Genomic DNA, 11,909 nt, shown 5'->3' with positions numbered 1-11,909 from the left:
AAGCAGCGTGGAATATAAGCAAGTACTTGATCCATGTCAGACACTACAATTGAAGAATTAATCATCTAGCAAGTTTACAAGGCGAGATCCTAAGGCGAGATCCTCATATATTATGTGGATCCTCGATGTTCCAGAGAAGGAACAAATTGGGAAGTCTTCGAGTGAAGCTTCTAAAGGTGCAACATGAAAACTACAACATATGAGTTTATGTTTAGGATTTATGTAAGTATTTAATATTGTTTATACGTAATTTGGAACGAAAGGAACCTAAGTATTTTGGTACGTTTTAAATTGAAATATATTAACGGTAATTATAAAAGAGTTTTAAGTTGGAAAATCTTTGTTAATAAATAAAATGAATTTAATTAATAAATGTAAACATAGGATTCTGTTTTCATTCTCCTTATTTCTCAAGCAAAAGATTTTCCATGATCCTTAAAACTCTCCCACGTATTTCTATTTAAACGTGCATTTAGTGTTTTGATTTGGTCTCCCCTGTTTCTCTCCAACTATGCCCATGTTACTGAGCAGTAACAGTTAGTGGGTAGTTGAGAAGAACATGGGTACCCAACCTTAGGTAAAACTCTCCTATAAAAGGAGAAGAGTTTTTGCTTTTCAAAACACAACTGATTTCTACAAAATCTATCTTAAAGAGCTTAAACGTTTTAAAAGAATCAGTTTGCAAAATAGAGTGTTCCTTGAGTTCCTTATTACTATAAGCTTTATTATGTACTATAATCTATAAGCTTTATTACTATAAGTTTTAAAAGAATTAGTTTGCAAAATAGATTGTTCCCGAGGAACCGGAAGAAGATCAAGAAACTTCTGATGCAGAGGAACAAGGATCTCAGGAAACAGAAGGAACTAAGGAGACCTTAGATGTTCCAGTGGCACAATTTCAACCTAAGCCCTGGAAACATCAAAGTTCTCACCCAATGAATCTGATTATCAGTGACATTAGGAAAGGAACTCAAACGAGGTCACAACTAAGGAACTTTTGTGCTTTTCATGCGTTCCTCTCCACAATCGAGCCAAGGAACCACACCGAAGCTTTGGAAGATGTTGATTGGATCACTACCATGCAAGATGAGTTAAATGAGTTCCAAAGGAACAAGGTATGGTATCTGGAACCCAAACCAAAGAATCAGAAGGTCATAGGATTGAAGTGGTTGTTCAGGAACAAGATCGATGAACATGCAACAATCATCAGGATCAAGGCAAGTTAGTAGCCAAAGGCTACAATCAACAGGAAGGTATTTATTTCGAAGAAACTTTTGCTCCTGTTGCTAGATTAGAAGCTACTCGTATATTAATTGCATTTACAGCCTTTATGGGATTTAACTTGTATCAGATGGACGTCAAATGTGCTTTCTTAAATGGTTTTCTTGAAGAAGATGTCTACGTGAAACAACCCCTCGATTTTGAGAATCCCGAATTTCCGAACCACATCTATAAGCTTGACAAAGCTCTTTATGGGTTAAAGCAGGCTCCTAGATCGTGGTACGAGAGATTATCCAAGTTTCTTTTACAAAATTATTTTAAACAAGGAAGAATTGATAAAATTCTATTTTGAAAATCAAAAGGATCTGACTCACTAGTTGTAGAAATTTACGTTGATAAAATACTGTTTGGTACAACTAATGAAAGTTTTTGCAAGGAACTTGCAAAGTAAGTAAGAAGAGAGAAGCACGGGAAAATGAGATTGGACCTCGGGATGATCAAGGCCAAGAGAAGCAAGCAGGACAGTTTCTCACGAGGTATTACCTTTATAGATTTACGCATAACAACTATATACCATTATAAATACATGTGGGTAAAGCATAACTGAAGTTTACCATCGTTAAGGAACAACCAAAAATTTAGAATTAACATGTGTATTTAATTAGTCAATAATATGAGATACGTAATTCAAACAGTTCCACTAAATAGGAGGATCATGGATATATTCTTTTTGTTACAATTTTTTTTCATTTTTATTTTTCCACAATTTTTTTTTATTTTTTTTATTTCTTTTTATATATCCATATTTTTATTTATTTATTCCATTAAAATTTATTTTTTCCAAAATTAAAAGCTAATGGATCACACCTATGGATCTCTCGTACCCAAGGCCACCACAAATTCACATCTCACTAATACCACCACCACAAACCCTAAAAATAAAAATCCCCAAATTCAACACCACAAACCCTAGAAAAAGAAAACCCCCAAATCTGAAACCCTAGCCACCATCACCGGCGGCCGGACTCAAGCAGCCACGACCACCGACAGCAGCGGCTCGACCCCAAGCGTCGCAGCACCGGCGGCCGCGAATCCCCACTCTTTTGCCCTTAATCCCAGCCACGACCCACCACCTCTTCTCTCCACAACAACCAGCGACGGTGGCTCCAAATCACCGCCCTCCCAGCCGTCCGACTCCGCCGTCGACACCGTTCACCCACACCCACCGGTGACCGACCATCCGTCACCATCAACCCTTGTTCCCATCCCACCGGTGACTGCGAACTTCCAAAACAGCCCATCCTCCTGTTCGCGACCCACATTCCAAACCCAAATCTGTTCGCGCCCAGTTCGCACGCCAACCCGACCCCTCTTGTCTGTTCAGTTCGCCGAGGAGGATGAGGAGTTGCAAAAACACGAAAAATAAATAAATAAATAAAGGGGGAGCCCGTTCTCAGGGGGAAAGTACCTCATCCCGTGTTTCTTCAGTTGAGGATGCAAAGTTGGTGAAGGAGTTTGAAATTAATCAGATTGGTGTGACAAAAATTTTGGGTTATGATGTATATGTTAAGGGGAAGACGTTGGTTAAAAAAAAAAAGTATGAAAAGGTTAATACGGTGGTTCCTAAGGTGAACAGTTCTTTGTTGCTTGTTAATATATCTTATGATGATGAGAATAATGTTGAAAATGTGGGAGAATTAAATGAAGCAGTAGAAATTGAGCCAGGGTGTGGATCGATATGCAGTTGAGAAAGGACCAACCTAAACTTGCTACATACCCAAGCCATCTTTCCTGATCCTATCCATTTGTGTTACATTATGCTTTTGATTTTTTTTGAAACTTTTTATTTTATTTTTTTTCTTTTGGTATGTAACCCTCTGTTGGGAAACATAACGATTTTTATTCCTTTATTTCTGTGGAACTTATAAATGACCGTATCTCTAAAAACTTGGCTCGTTAGGTATTATGTTTTATATTCAAATTTAGTACGTTGAAACTTAACTTTGAGGCTAACTTAGTTTGCCAACCGTTGATCAGAGGGCGCTCTAATCGGTATATATTAGTCTTGTGTATTTCTACTTTTTGTTAATGCCAACAGGGGGAAATGAATGTAAACTTAACTTAAATTGATCACTTGAGTCCGTCTCAGTACTCTCTTCTCGATGTAAGTTTATAAAATTTTATTTCTCGTTTTTAATTTTATTTTCGTTTATTAAAATTAATTTCAATTTTCCTTAATTTTATTTAGGAAGTTTAGATTGATTTTTTATAAAAATACTTTATTCAATTTATTGCTTTATATTTATGCTAATTGATTATTGTTACATTTAGTGAAAGTTTGCTTTTGTTGTCATCACCAAAAAGGGGGAATATTGTTGACCCTAAAGTTTTGATGATGACAAAGCAAACTCCTGACTATTGATTAAGTTATGTTGCATAATAGGTTCCGAGATCCTTAGAGAGATAATGCTAAGTTAAGGAGATCCTGAGTTGGATAAACTAAGCAACGTGGAATATAAGCAAGTACTTGATCCATGTCAGACACTACAATTGAAGAATTAATCATCTAGCAAGTTTACAAGGCGAGATCCTAAGGCGAGATCCTCATATATTATGTGGATCCTCGATGTTCCAGAGAAGGAACAAATTGGGAAGTATTCGAGTGAAGCTTCTAAAGGTGCAACATGAAAACTACAACATATGAGTTTATGTTTAGGATTTATGTAAGTATTTAATATTGTTTATACGTAATTTGGAACGAAAGGAACCTAAGTATTTTGGTACGTTTTAAATTGAAATATATTAACGGTAATTATAAAAGAGTTTTCAGTTGGAAAATCTTTGTTAATAAATAAAATGAATTTAATTAATAAATGAAAACATAGGATTCTGTTTTCATTCTCCTTATTTCTCAAGCAAAAGATTTTCCATGATCCTTAAAACTCTCCCACGTATTTCTATTTTAACGTGCATTTAGTGTTTTGATTTGGTCTCCCCTGTTTCTCTCCAACTATGCCCATGTTACTGAGCAGTAACAGTTAGTGGGTAGTTGAGGAGAACATGGGTACCCAACCTTAGGTAAAACTCTCCTATAAAAGGAGAAGAGTTTTTGCTGTTCAAAACACAACTGATTTCTACAAAATCTATCTTAAAGAGCTTAAACGTTTTAAAAGAATCAGTTTGCAAAATAGAGTGTTCCTTGAGTTCCTTATTACTATAAGCTTTATTATGTACTAGAATCTATCTATCATATTGTATTTTGGGTTTAAGGGTTGAGTGATCCTTGAGTGACTTAGAGTTAAGTCAAAGAGAGAAAGAGCGACTAAGAGTTTAATCAAAGAGAGAAAGAGCGACTTAGAGTTAAGTCAAAGAGAAAAAGAGCGACTTAGAGTTAAGTCAAAGAGAGAAAGAGTAGCACAGTAATCGAAGGGGATTGCTGTGGGAAACTCGTGTTCGAGAGGAACTCGAGTTAAAGAGTGTATTTGTAATAGAGTTATTACATTAATACAAAAGAGTTGTGAGGTTCTTCTTGATTAGGATCAAGAAGGTTCCTCAGTTTTATATCTTTCTTCGCTCATTATTCTCAGTCTCTTTATTGTTTAAATTTCGCAAGAAACTTACTCAAGTTCCCAAGAAACAATTCACCCCCCTCTTGTCAAGTGTTCCTACTGAACTATCAAAAAAATTCTCAAAGGAGAGGGATGTGCCATCGAGATACCCATACAAACTCCAGCAAAATATTAATTCTCTCACCAAATGTAGTGGGAACTCCTCATAATAGAATATAAAAAAAATATAACTTTTTTTTTACAGGAAAAAATATATACTCCCTCCGTATTTATTTAAGAGATACACTTGGTCAGGCACGTGTATTGAGAAAAAGAATTGAATGAAATAAAGTAATAAAACAAGTGGAGTTGAGTAGATATTTTAATAAAAAAGACAAGTGTGGACCATGTCATTTTAAGGAGTGTGGGGAATTAGATGGTGTAGTTGATAAGTTACTAAAAATGGCAAGTGTATCTCTTAAATAAATACGGCCGTAAAAGACAAGTATATCCCTTAAATAAATACAGAGGGAGTGTGTATATATATATATATATATATATATATATATATATATATATATATATATATATATATATATATATATATATATATATATATATATATATATATATATATATATATATATATATATATATATATATATATATATATATATATATATATATATATATATATATATAACGTTACGTGGTACTCCCTCCGTCCCTTAATACTCGACCTGTTTTGACTTTTTGCACTATTCACATAATTCACTTTAACCCTATTTTATTCGTAGTGTATGAAAACAAATGTAAATATATAATATATTGTTGGCTTCATCTTAATATATACTAGATTTTAGCCCGTTCGATGCACGGCTTCTACTAAAATGTTGAGTTAAAATAAAACTCTTATATATACTAACTTCTATATTTTATATATTATATTAGATTAGTTTTTTTTTTTTTTTTTGGATTAAATTTCATTTTAGATTTATTTTTAATTATTAGAGTGTTTGACTTCGGATGAAATTGTATACGCGTAATATTAATAAGTAATTTATAAAAATATATACGTATCACCTAATTATTTATCTACGTGGCACTCGACATTTTTTATTCAAAAATAATTTGAAATCTTATTTTTCATTGGTCGAAACCATTGATTTCTACGTGGTGCTCTAATATTGGATTAGTGTTTGATTTTGGATTGAATTTGTTTTAGATTAGTGTTTAATTTTAGATGAATCTTATTTTTTAGATTGGTGTTTTATTTCGGATGAATTTTATTTTAGATTTATTTTTTAATTGTTAGAGTGTTTGATTTTGTATGGAGTTGTATATATTAATCATTAATTAATTAAATTATCTACGTGGCACCTAATTAATTATCTACATGGCACTCGGTTTTTTTAATTCAAAAATAAATTAGAAATCTTAATTTTCATTGGCCGAAACCAATATTAATCCTAGGTGGCGCTCTAATATTTCAGCAAATATGCCTCCTTTATATATATATATATATATATATTAGATTAATTAATTAAAATATTTATGTGGCACCTAATTAATTATCCATGTGCCAATCGATTATTTTTTAATTATTAGAGTGTTTGATTTCCGATGGAGTTGTATATATTAATAATTAATTAATCAAAATATCTACGTGACACCTAATTAAATATCTACGTGGCACTTGATTTTTTTTAATTCAAAAAGAAATTAGAAATCTTATTTTTCATTGGCCGAAACCATTAGTAATTCTAGGCGGCGCTCTAATATTTCAGCAAATATTCCTCCATTGGCCGAAGCCATTAGATTTTTCTACGTGGCGCTCTAATATTGAATTAATGTTTGATTTTAAATTGAATTTTATTTATTTTATTTTCGATTAAAGTTTAATTTTGGATGAATTTTTTTTTAGATTTTTTTTTTACTTATTAGAGTGTTTGATTTTAGATGGAGTTGTATATATTAGTAATTAATTAATTAATTAAAATATCTATGTTGCATCTAATTAATTTTCTACTTGGCAATCGATTATTTTTTAATTATTATAGTGTTTGATTTTCGATGGAGTTGTATATATTAATAATTAATTAATTAAAATATCTACGTGACACCTAATTAAATATCTACGTGGCACTTGATTTTTTAAATTCAAAAAGAAATTAGAAATCTTACTTTTCATTGGCCGAAATCATTAGTAATCCTAGGTGGCGCTCTAATATTTCAGCAAATATGCCTCCTTTATATATGTATACTAGATTTTTAGCCCGTGCGATGCACGGATTCTAATAAATTGTTATGTTTAAATAAAACTCTTATGTATATACCAATTTTATTTATTAGATTAGATTAGTTTTTTATTTTGCATTGAATTTCATTTTAGATTTCTTTTTAAATTATGAGAGTGTTTGTTTTTGGATGAAATTATATATGCTAATATTAATAATTAATCAATAAAAATATCTACGTGACATTTAATTATTTATCTACATGGCACTCGACTTTTCTAATCAAAAAATAATTTTGAAATCTTATTTTTCATTGGTTGTAACCATTATATTTCCTACGATGCGCTCTAAAATTGGACTAATGTTTGATTAAGCTGAATTTATTTATTTTATTTTAGGGATGAATTTCATTTTAGATTTTTTTTTTAATTCTTAGAGTGTTTGATTTTAGATGAGTTTTATATATTAGTAATTAATTAATTAAACTATCTACGTGGCACATAACTAATTATCTACGTGGCAATTGATTTTTTTAATTCAAAAGTAAATTAGAAATCTTATTTTCATTGGCCGAAACCATTAGTAATCTTACGTGGCGCTCTAATAATTCAGCAAATATGCCTATTGGATTAATGTTTGATTTTAAATTGAATTTTATTTATTTTATTTTAGATTAGTGTTTGATTTTGGATGAATTTTAATTAATTAAAATATCTACGTGACAATTGATTTTTTTAATTCAAAAATAAATTAAAAGTCTTATTTTCATTGGCCGAAACCATTAGTAATCTTACGTGGCGCTCTAATAATTAAGCAAATATGCCTATTGGATTAATGTTTGATTTTAAATTGAATTTTATTTATTTTATTTTAGATTAGTGTTTGATTTTGGATGAATTTTATTTTAGATTTATTTTTTAATTATTAGAGTGTTTGATTTTAGATGGAGTTGTATACATTAGTAATTAATTAATTATAATATCTATGTGGCACCTAATTAATTATCTACTTCAAAAATAAATTAGAAATCTTATTTTTCATTGGTCGAAACCATTAGTAATCCTAGGTGGCGCTCTAATATTTCAGCAAATATGCCTCCTTTATATATATATATATATATATATATATATATATATATATATATATATATATATAAGGAAATAATGCCCTTGGTCCAAGTATGCATTCAATGCTAAGTCTAATAAATGCGGTTCAGTATTAATTAACAAGTTAATAATTCAGTGAGATCAAGTGAGCTGAATGCCTAGCTAGAGGCCGCTTCAGTTCAAGTGGAATTAATGATATTAATCCACAGCTTACTCTTGACTGAACCCGTAGGGTCACACAAATAGTACGTAAACGGATCAAGTATTTAATGGCATTAAATACTCCATCTATGGATATTCAGAATCGACGGATCTTGGTTTCAGTGGGAGCTGAGATCGTCACAGGCAAGAAATGAATACTCCGGAAACGATGATATTGCCGGAAACGGAAATATGGATCGTATCGGAAATATAAATATTATCCAAGTCGTAGATGTTGCCGGAAACGGAAACATGGTACGTATCGGAAAATATTATCGGAAATGGAAATATTGCCGGAATCGGAAATATTGCCGGAAACGGAAATATTGTCAGAATCGGAAATATTATCGGAATCGGAAAATTAATTCCGGAATCGGAAATATTAAATATTGTTCGTATCGGAAATGAATTCTGGAACCGGGAATTTAATCGGAAGCGTATCGTACGAATAAGCATCGGACGAGGCCTGCCGGACGAAGGCCCAGCACGAAGCCAGGCCATCGCCCAGCAAGCCAGCGCGCCACAAACGCACCAGCCAAGGCTGCGCCAGGCCCACCGCAAGGCAGGCCCAGCGCGCGCCAAGGCTGCGGCAGCGTGTGGGCTTGCGGCAGTGGGCTGCGAGCTCGCGGGCTGCGCGCGCGCGCATAGCGCCCCTCGTGGGTTGCTGTGCGTGCGTGTGTGTTTGTGTGCTACTGGAATCCTAAAGCTACCGGGATTTTTCATATGATTAAATCTAATCCTAAAAGATTTAGTTTATTTAATTAGAGTCCTAGTAGGATTATAATTAAATAAATTAGTATTCTAATAGGATTCCAAATCCTTTCCCATAACTCTATAAATAGGTGCCTAGGGTCACATATTTACATCGAGAATTCAAGTATTCAAAGTGAGTTTTTGAGAGCAAAATTCAATTACACAATTGCCTATAAAGTGCCGAAATTAATAGTACCTTAAGGGCGATTCTAGTTGGTCAATCTTAAGGCGGATCCGGACGTGCTGTGGACTATCTACGGAGGGACGACACTTGGAGTCCTAAAGACTTGTTCTTGTTCGGTTCGGGCGCAGCTAGGGAAGGCACGCAACAAAGAGTATGCATCTAAACTATGCTAAATGATTATGTGTAAATAATATGTTTTCCTGGCTTTATGGTTTTTCCGCATGATTTATGAATTGTCATATGTATCATAACCTAACAGTGGTATCACGAGCCTCTTATTATTTTCATAATCTAAATTGCATGAACATGGTTAAATATTACAAATTTGCAAGAATTAAAAGGGGTGATTAATTTTCGTAATTGTTAATTAATTGCAAATTGCGTTTATTTAATTATACGTACGCAGTTTTTCGGCAGTTTCTTCGTTACTCATCCAAATCGAGTGATTTTCTACCGAACCCAGAATTCTCAAATTCGAAGCCTAACTATGACTTTTCGGAGGTTTTAGTTTTTCGAATGCAAAATTTCGTAAATTTAAGATGTTAAATTAAATATTTGCGATTCTTGTTGATAAATCTTGAATTTTTGATTGACCTACTGTATATGTTTAACAAGTTTGAATGCCTAGCCTTGTTAATTATTGAATCTAATTTGTAATTATGATTAATTTGTTGAAAATTAGAATAATTTAGAATTAATTTGATTTTCATAATTAATTATAATTTAATTAGATACCTATGATTAAAAACCACCATAAAAATTTGTAAATTTATGATAAATTTTAAATTTTTATGACCTAGACTTGAATCCATGTTAATCGGAAATCAATTGAATAATAAATTTTCGATTTTTCGCCCTAAAATTATGAAATTAATATTATTAATTAATTTGTCATTAATTTTAAATATAAATTTTTAAATTTTATGCGATTCGCTCATATAACTTGCACGCACAAAGCAATGGACGCTACGTGTTACCCTTAAGGGGTGTTGTATAGTGCGGGCATGTGACGACGAGCAAGGGAGCTCGTCGCCCATGCGGCACGAATGCAATGAGCAAGGCCATGGTGCACGAGCACAAGGCAGCAGCCCTGCCTTGTGTCGTGGGCTGTGAGCAATGGACGAATGGGCGAGGGCGAAAGCAAGGCATAGCAGTCGCGTGTGCGTGCGGAGCCTCGCGCGCAGCGAGCGCAAGCTCGCGTGCCACGAGTGCTACGCCCAGCGTCAAGCCTCACGCAGCGAGCGATGGCTCGCAGGATCGAGCGCTGGCAAGCGCGCGCAGCGAGCGCTGGCTCGCACAAAGCGAGCGCTGGCCCGCATAGAGCGAGCGCTGGCTCGCATGCAGCGAGCGCTGGCGAGCGAGCGCAGCGAGCGATGGCTCGCGTGCATCGAATGCTGGCGCGCGCAGCGAGCACCAGCTCGCGTGGTGCCTTGCGAAGGAGAGCAGCAGCAGCGATGCGACGCAGCGCATGGGCTGCGCGCACATGGCCAGCGATGGATGTGTGCGTGTGGCCCATGGGCGTGCGTTGCGTGGGGTTGTTACGTTACGATTAGATCGTTTTGAAATTTTAATTTGAAATTTTCAGTTTACGTAATTTTAATTAATTTTAATTTTAATAATTTAAATTATTTTCTTGGATTTTAATTTTGAATATTGTAATTAGGATTTTTTGGTATTTACTACCTTAAAAATACACCACTTTTGTATTTACTACCTTATGAATTTTTTTTTTTAAATTACTACCTTTAAGTTTCATTTTTTTTGTATTCACTGCCATTTTACAGTTTTTTCATTTTAAAATTGAGATATCTCTTTCGTTTCTTAATCATTTTAAGTGATTCAAAACTCATTCTTCTCATTTATATGTAAGGATTCCATATGGATCTTACTTTTTAACATTTCGTAAAAGTTTAAACAAATTAAATATTATTTTTAAAAGTTTAAAATATTTATGAATTATCAAACGAATTTTTTTAAAATGACGTTTTCAATGAAATCCCTATAGAAAAAGGAAAATAATGAACTTTGAATCACTTTAAACGATTAAGAAACGAAATAGATATCTTAATTTTAAAATGAGAAAACTGTAAAGTGGTAGTAAATGAAAAAAATCTGGAAGTTTAAGGTAGTAATTTAAAATAAAAATTTCATAAGGTAGTAAATACAAAAGTGGTGTATTTTAAAGGTAGTAAATTCCAAAATTTCCTTGTAATTATAATAAATTTTATTTATTCTAATTATTTTACTAAAATTAAAATCATGAATTAATTTAAATACGACTGAAATTAAATTAAACTTTTTGGATTCAATTATAAATTTATATGAGCTTTAAATTTTAATTAAATTTGTATGTTTCCGGTTAGACTAGAAATACATTTTTATGTTTAAAATTAGTAAAGCATATGAATTTATTGGGTTAAGTGGGAGCCCTTTTAGTCATAAACTCTTGATTAGGTCTACAAATCCTTAAGGTTAAAACAACTTGATTAGAATTAATAAGGACTGAATAATTGGTAGATTATTGGTGCCCTTGATTAATTGCTGCAAATGTTTACGTGATGCATAATGTGTTTTACTAACCAGCTATGTGGGCCATTCATGATAATGAATGGGTGAATGGTATATATTGTATATGTACTGTTTTGCAGGTTATGAAGTG

Source organism: Spinacia oleracea, chromosome 2 (assembly GCF_020520425.1).
Source record: "Spinacia oleracea cultivar Varoflay chromosome 2, BTI_SOV_V1, whole genome shotgun sequence".
Taxonomy (NCBI): domain Eukaryota; kingdom Viridiplantae; phylum Streptophyta; class Magnoliopsida; order Caryophyllales; family Amaranthaceae; genus Spinacia; species Spinacia oleracea.
The sequence above is the reverse complement of the archived record's forward strand: the minus strand, read 5'-3'. Positions refer to the sequence as shown.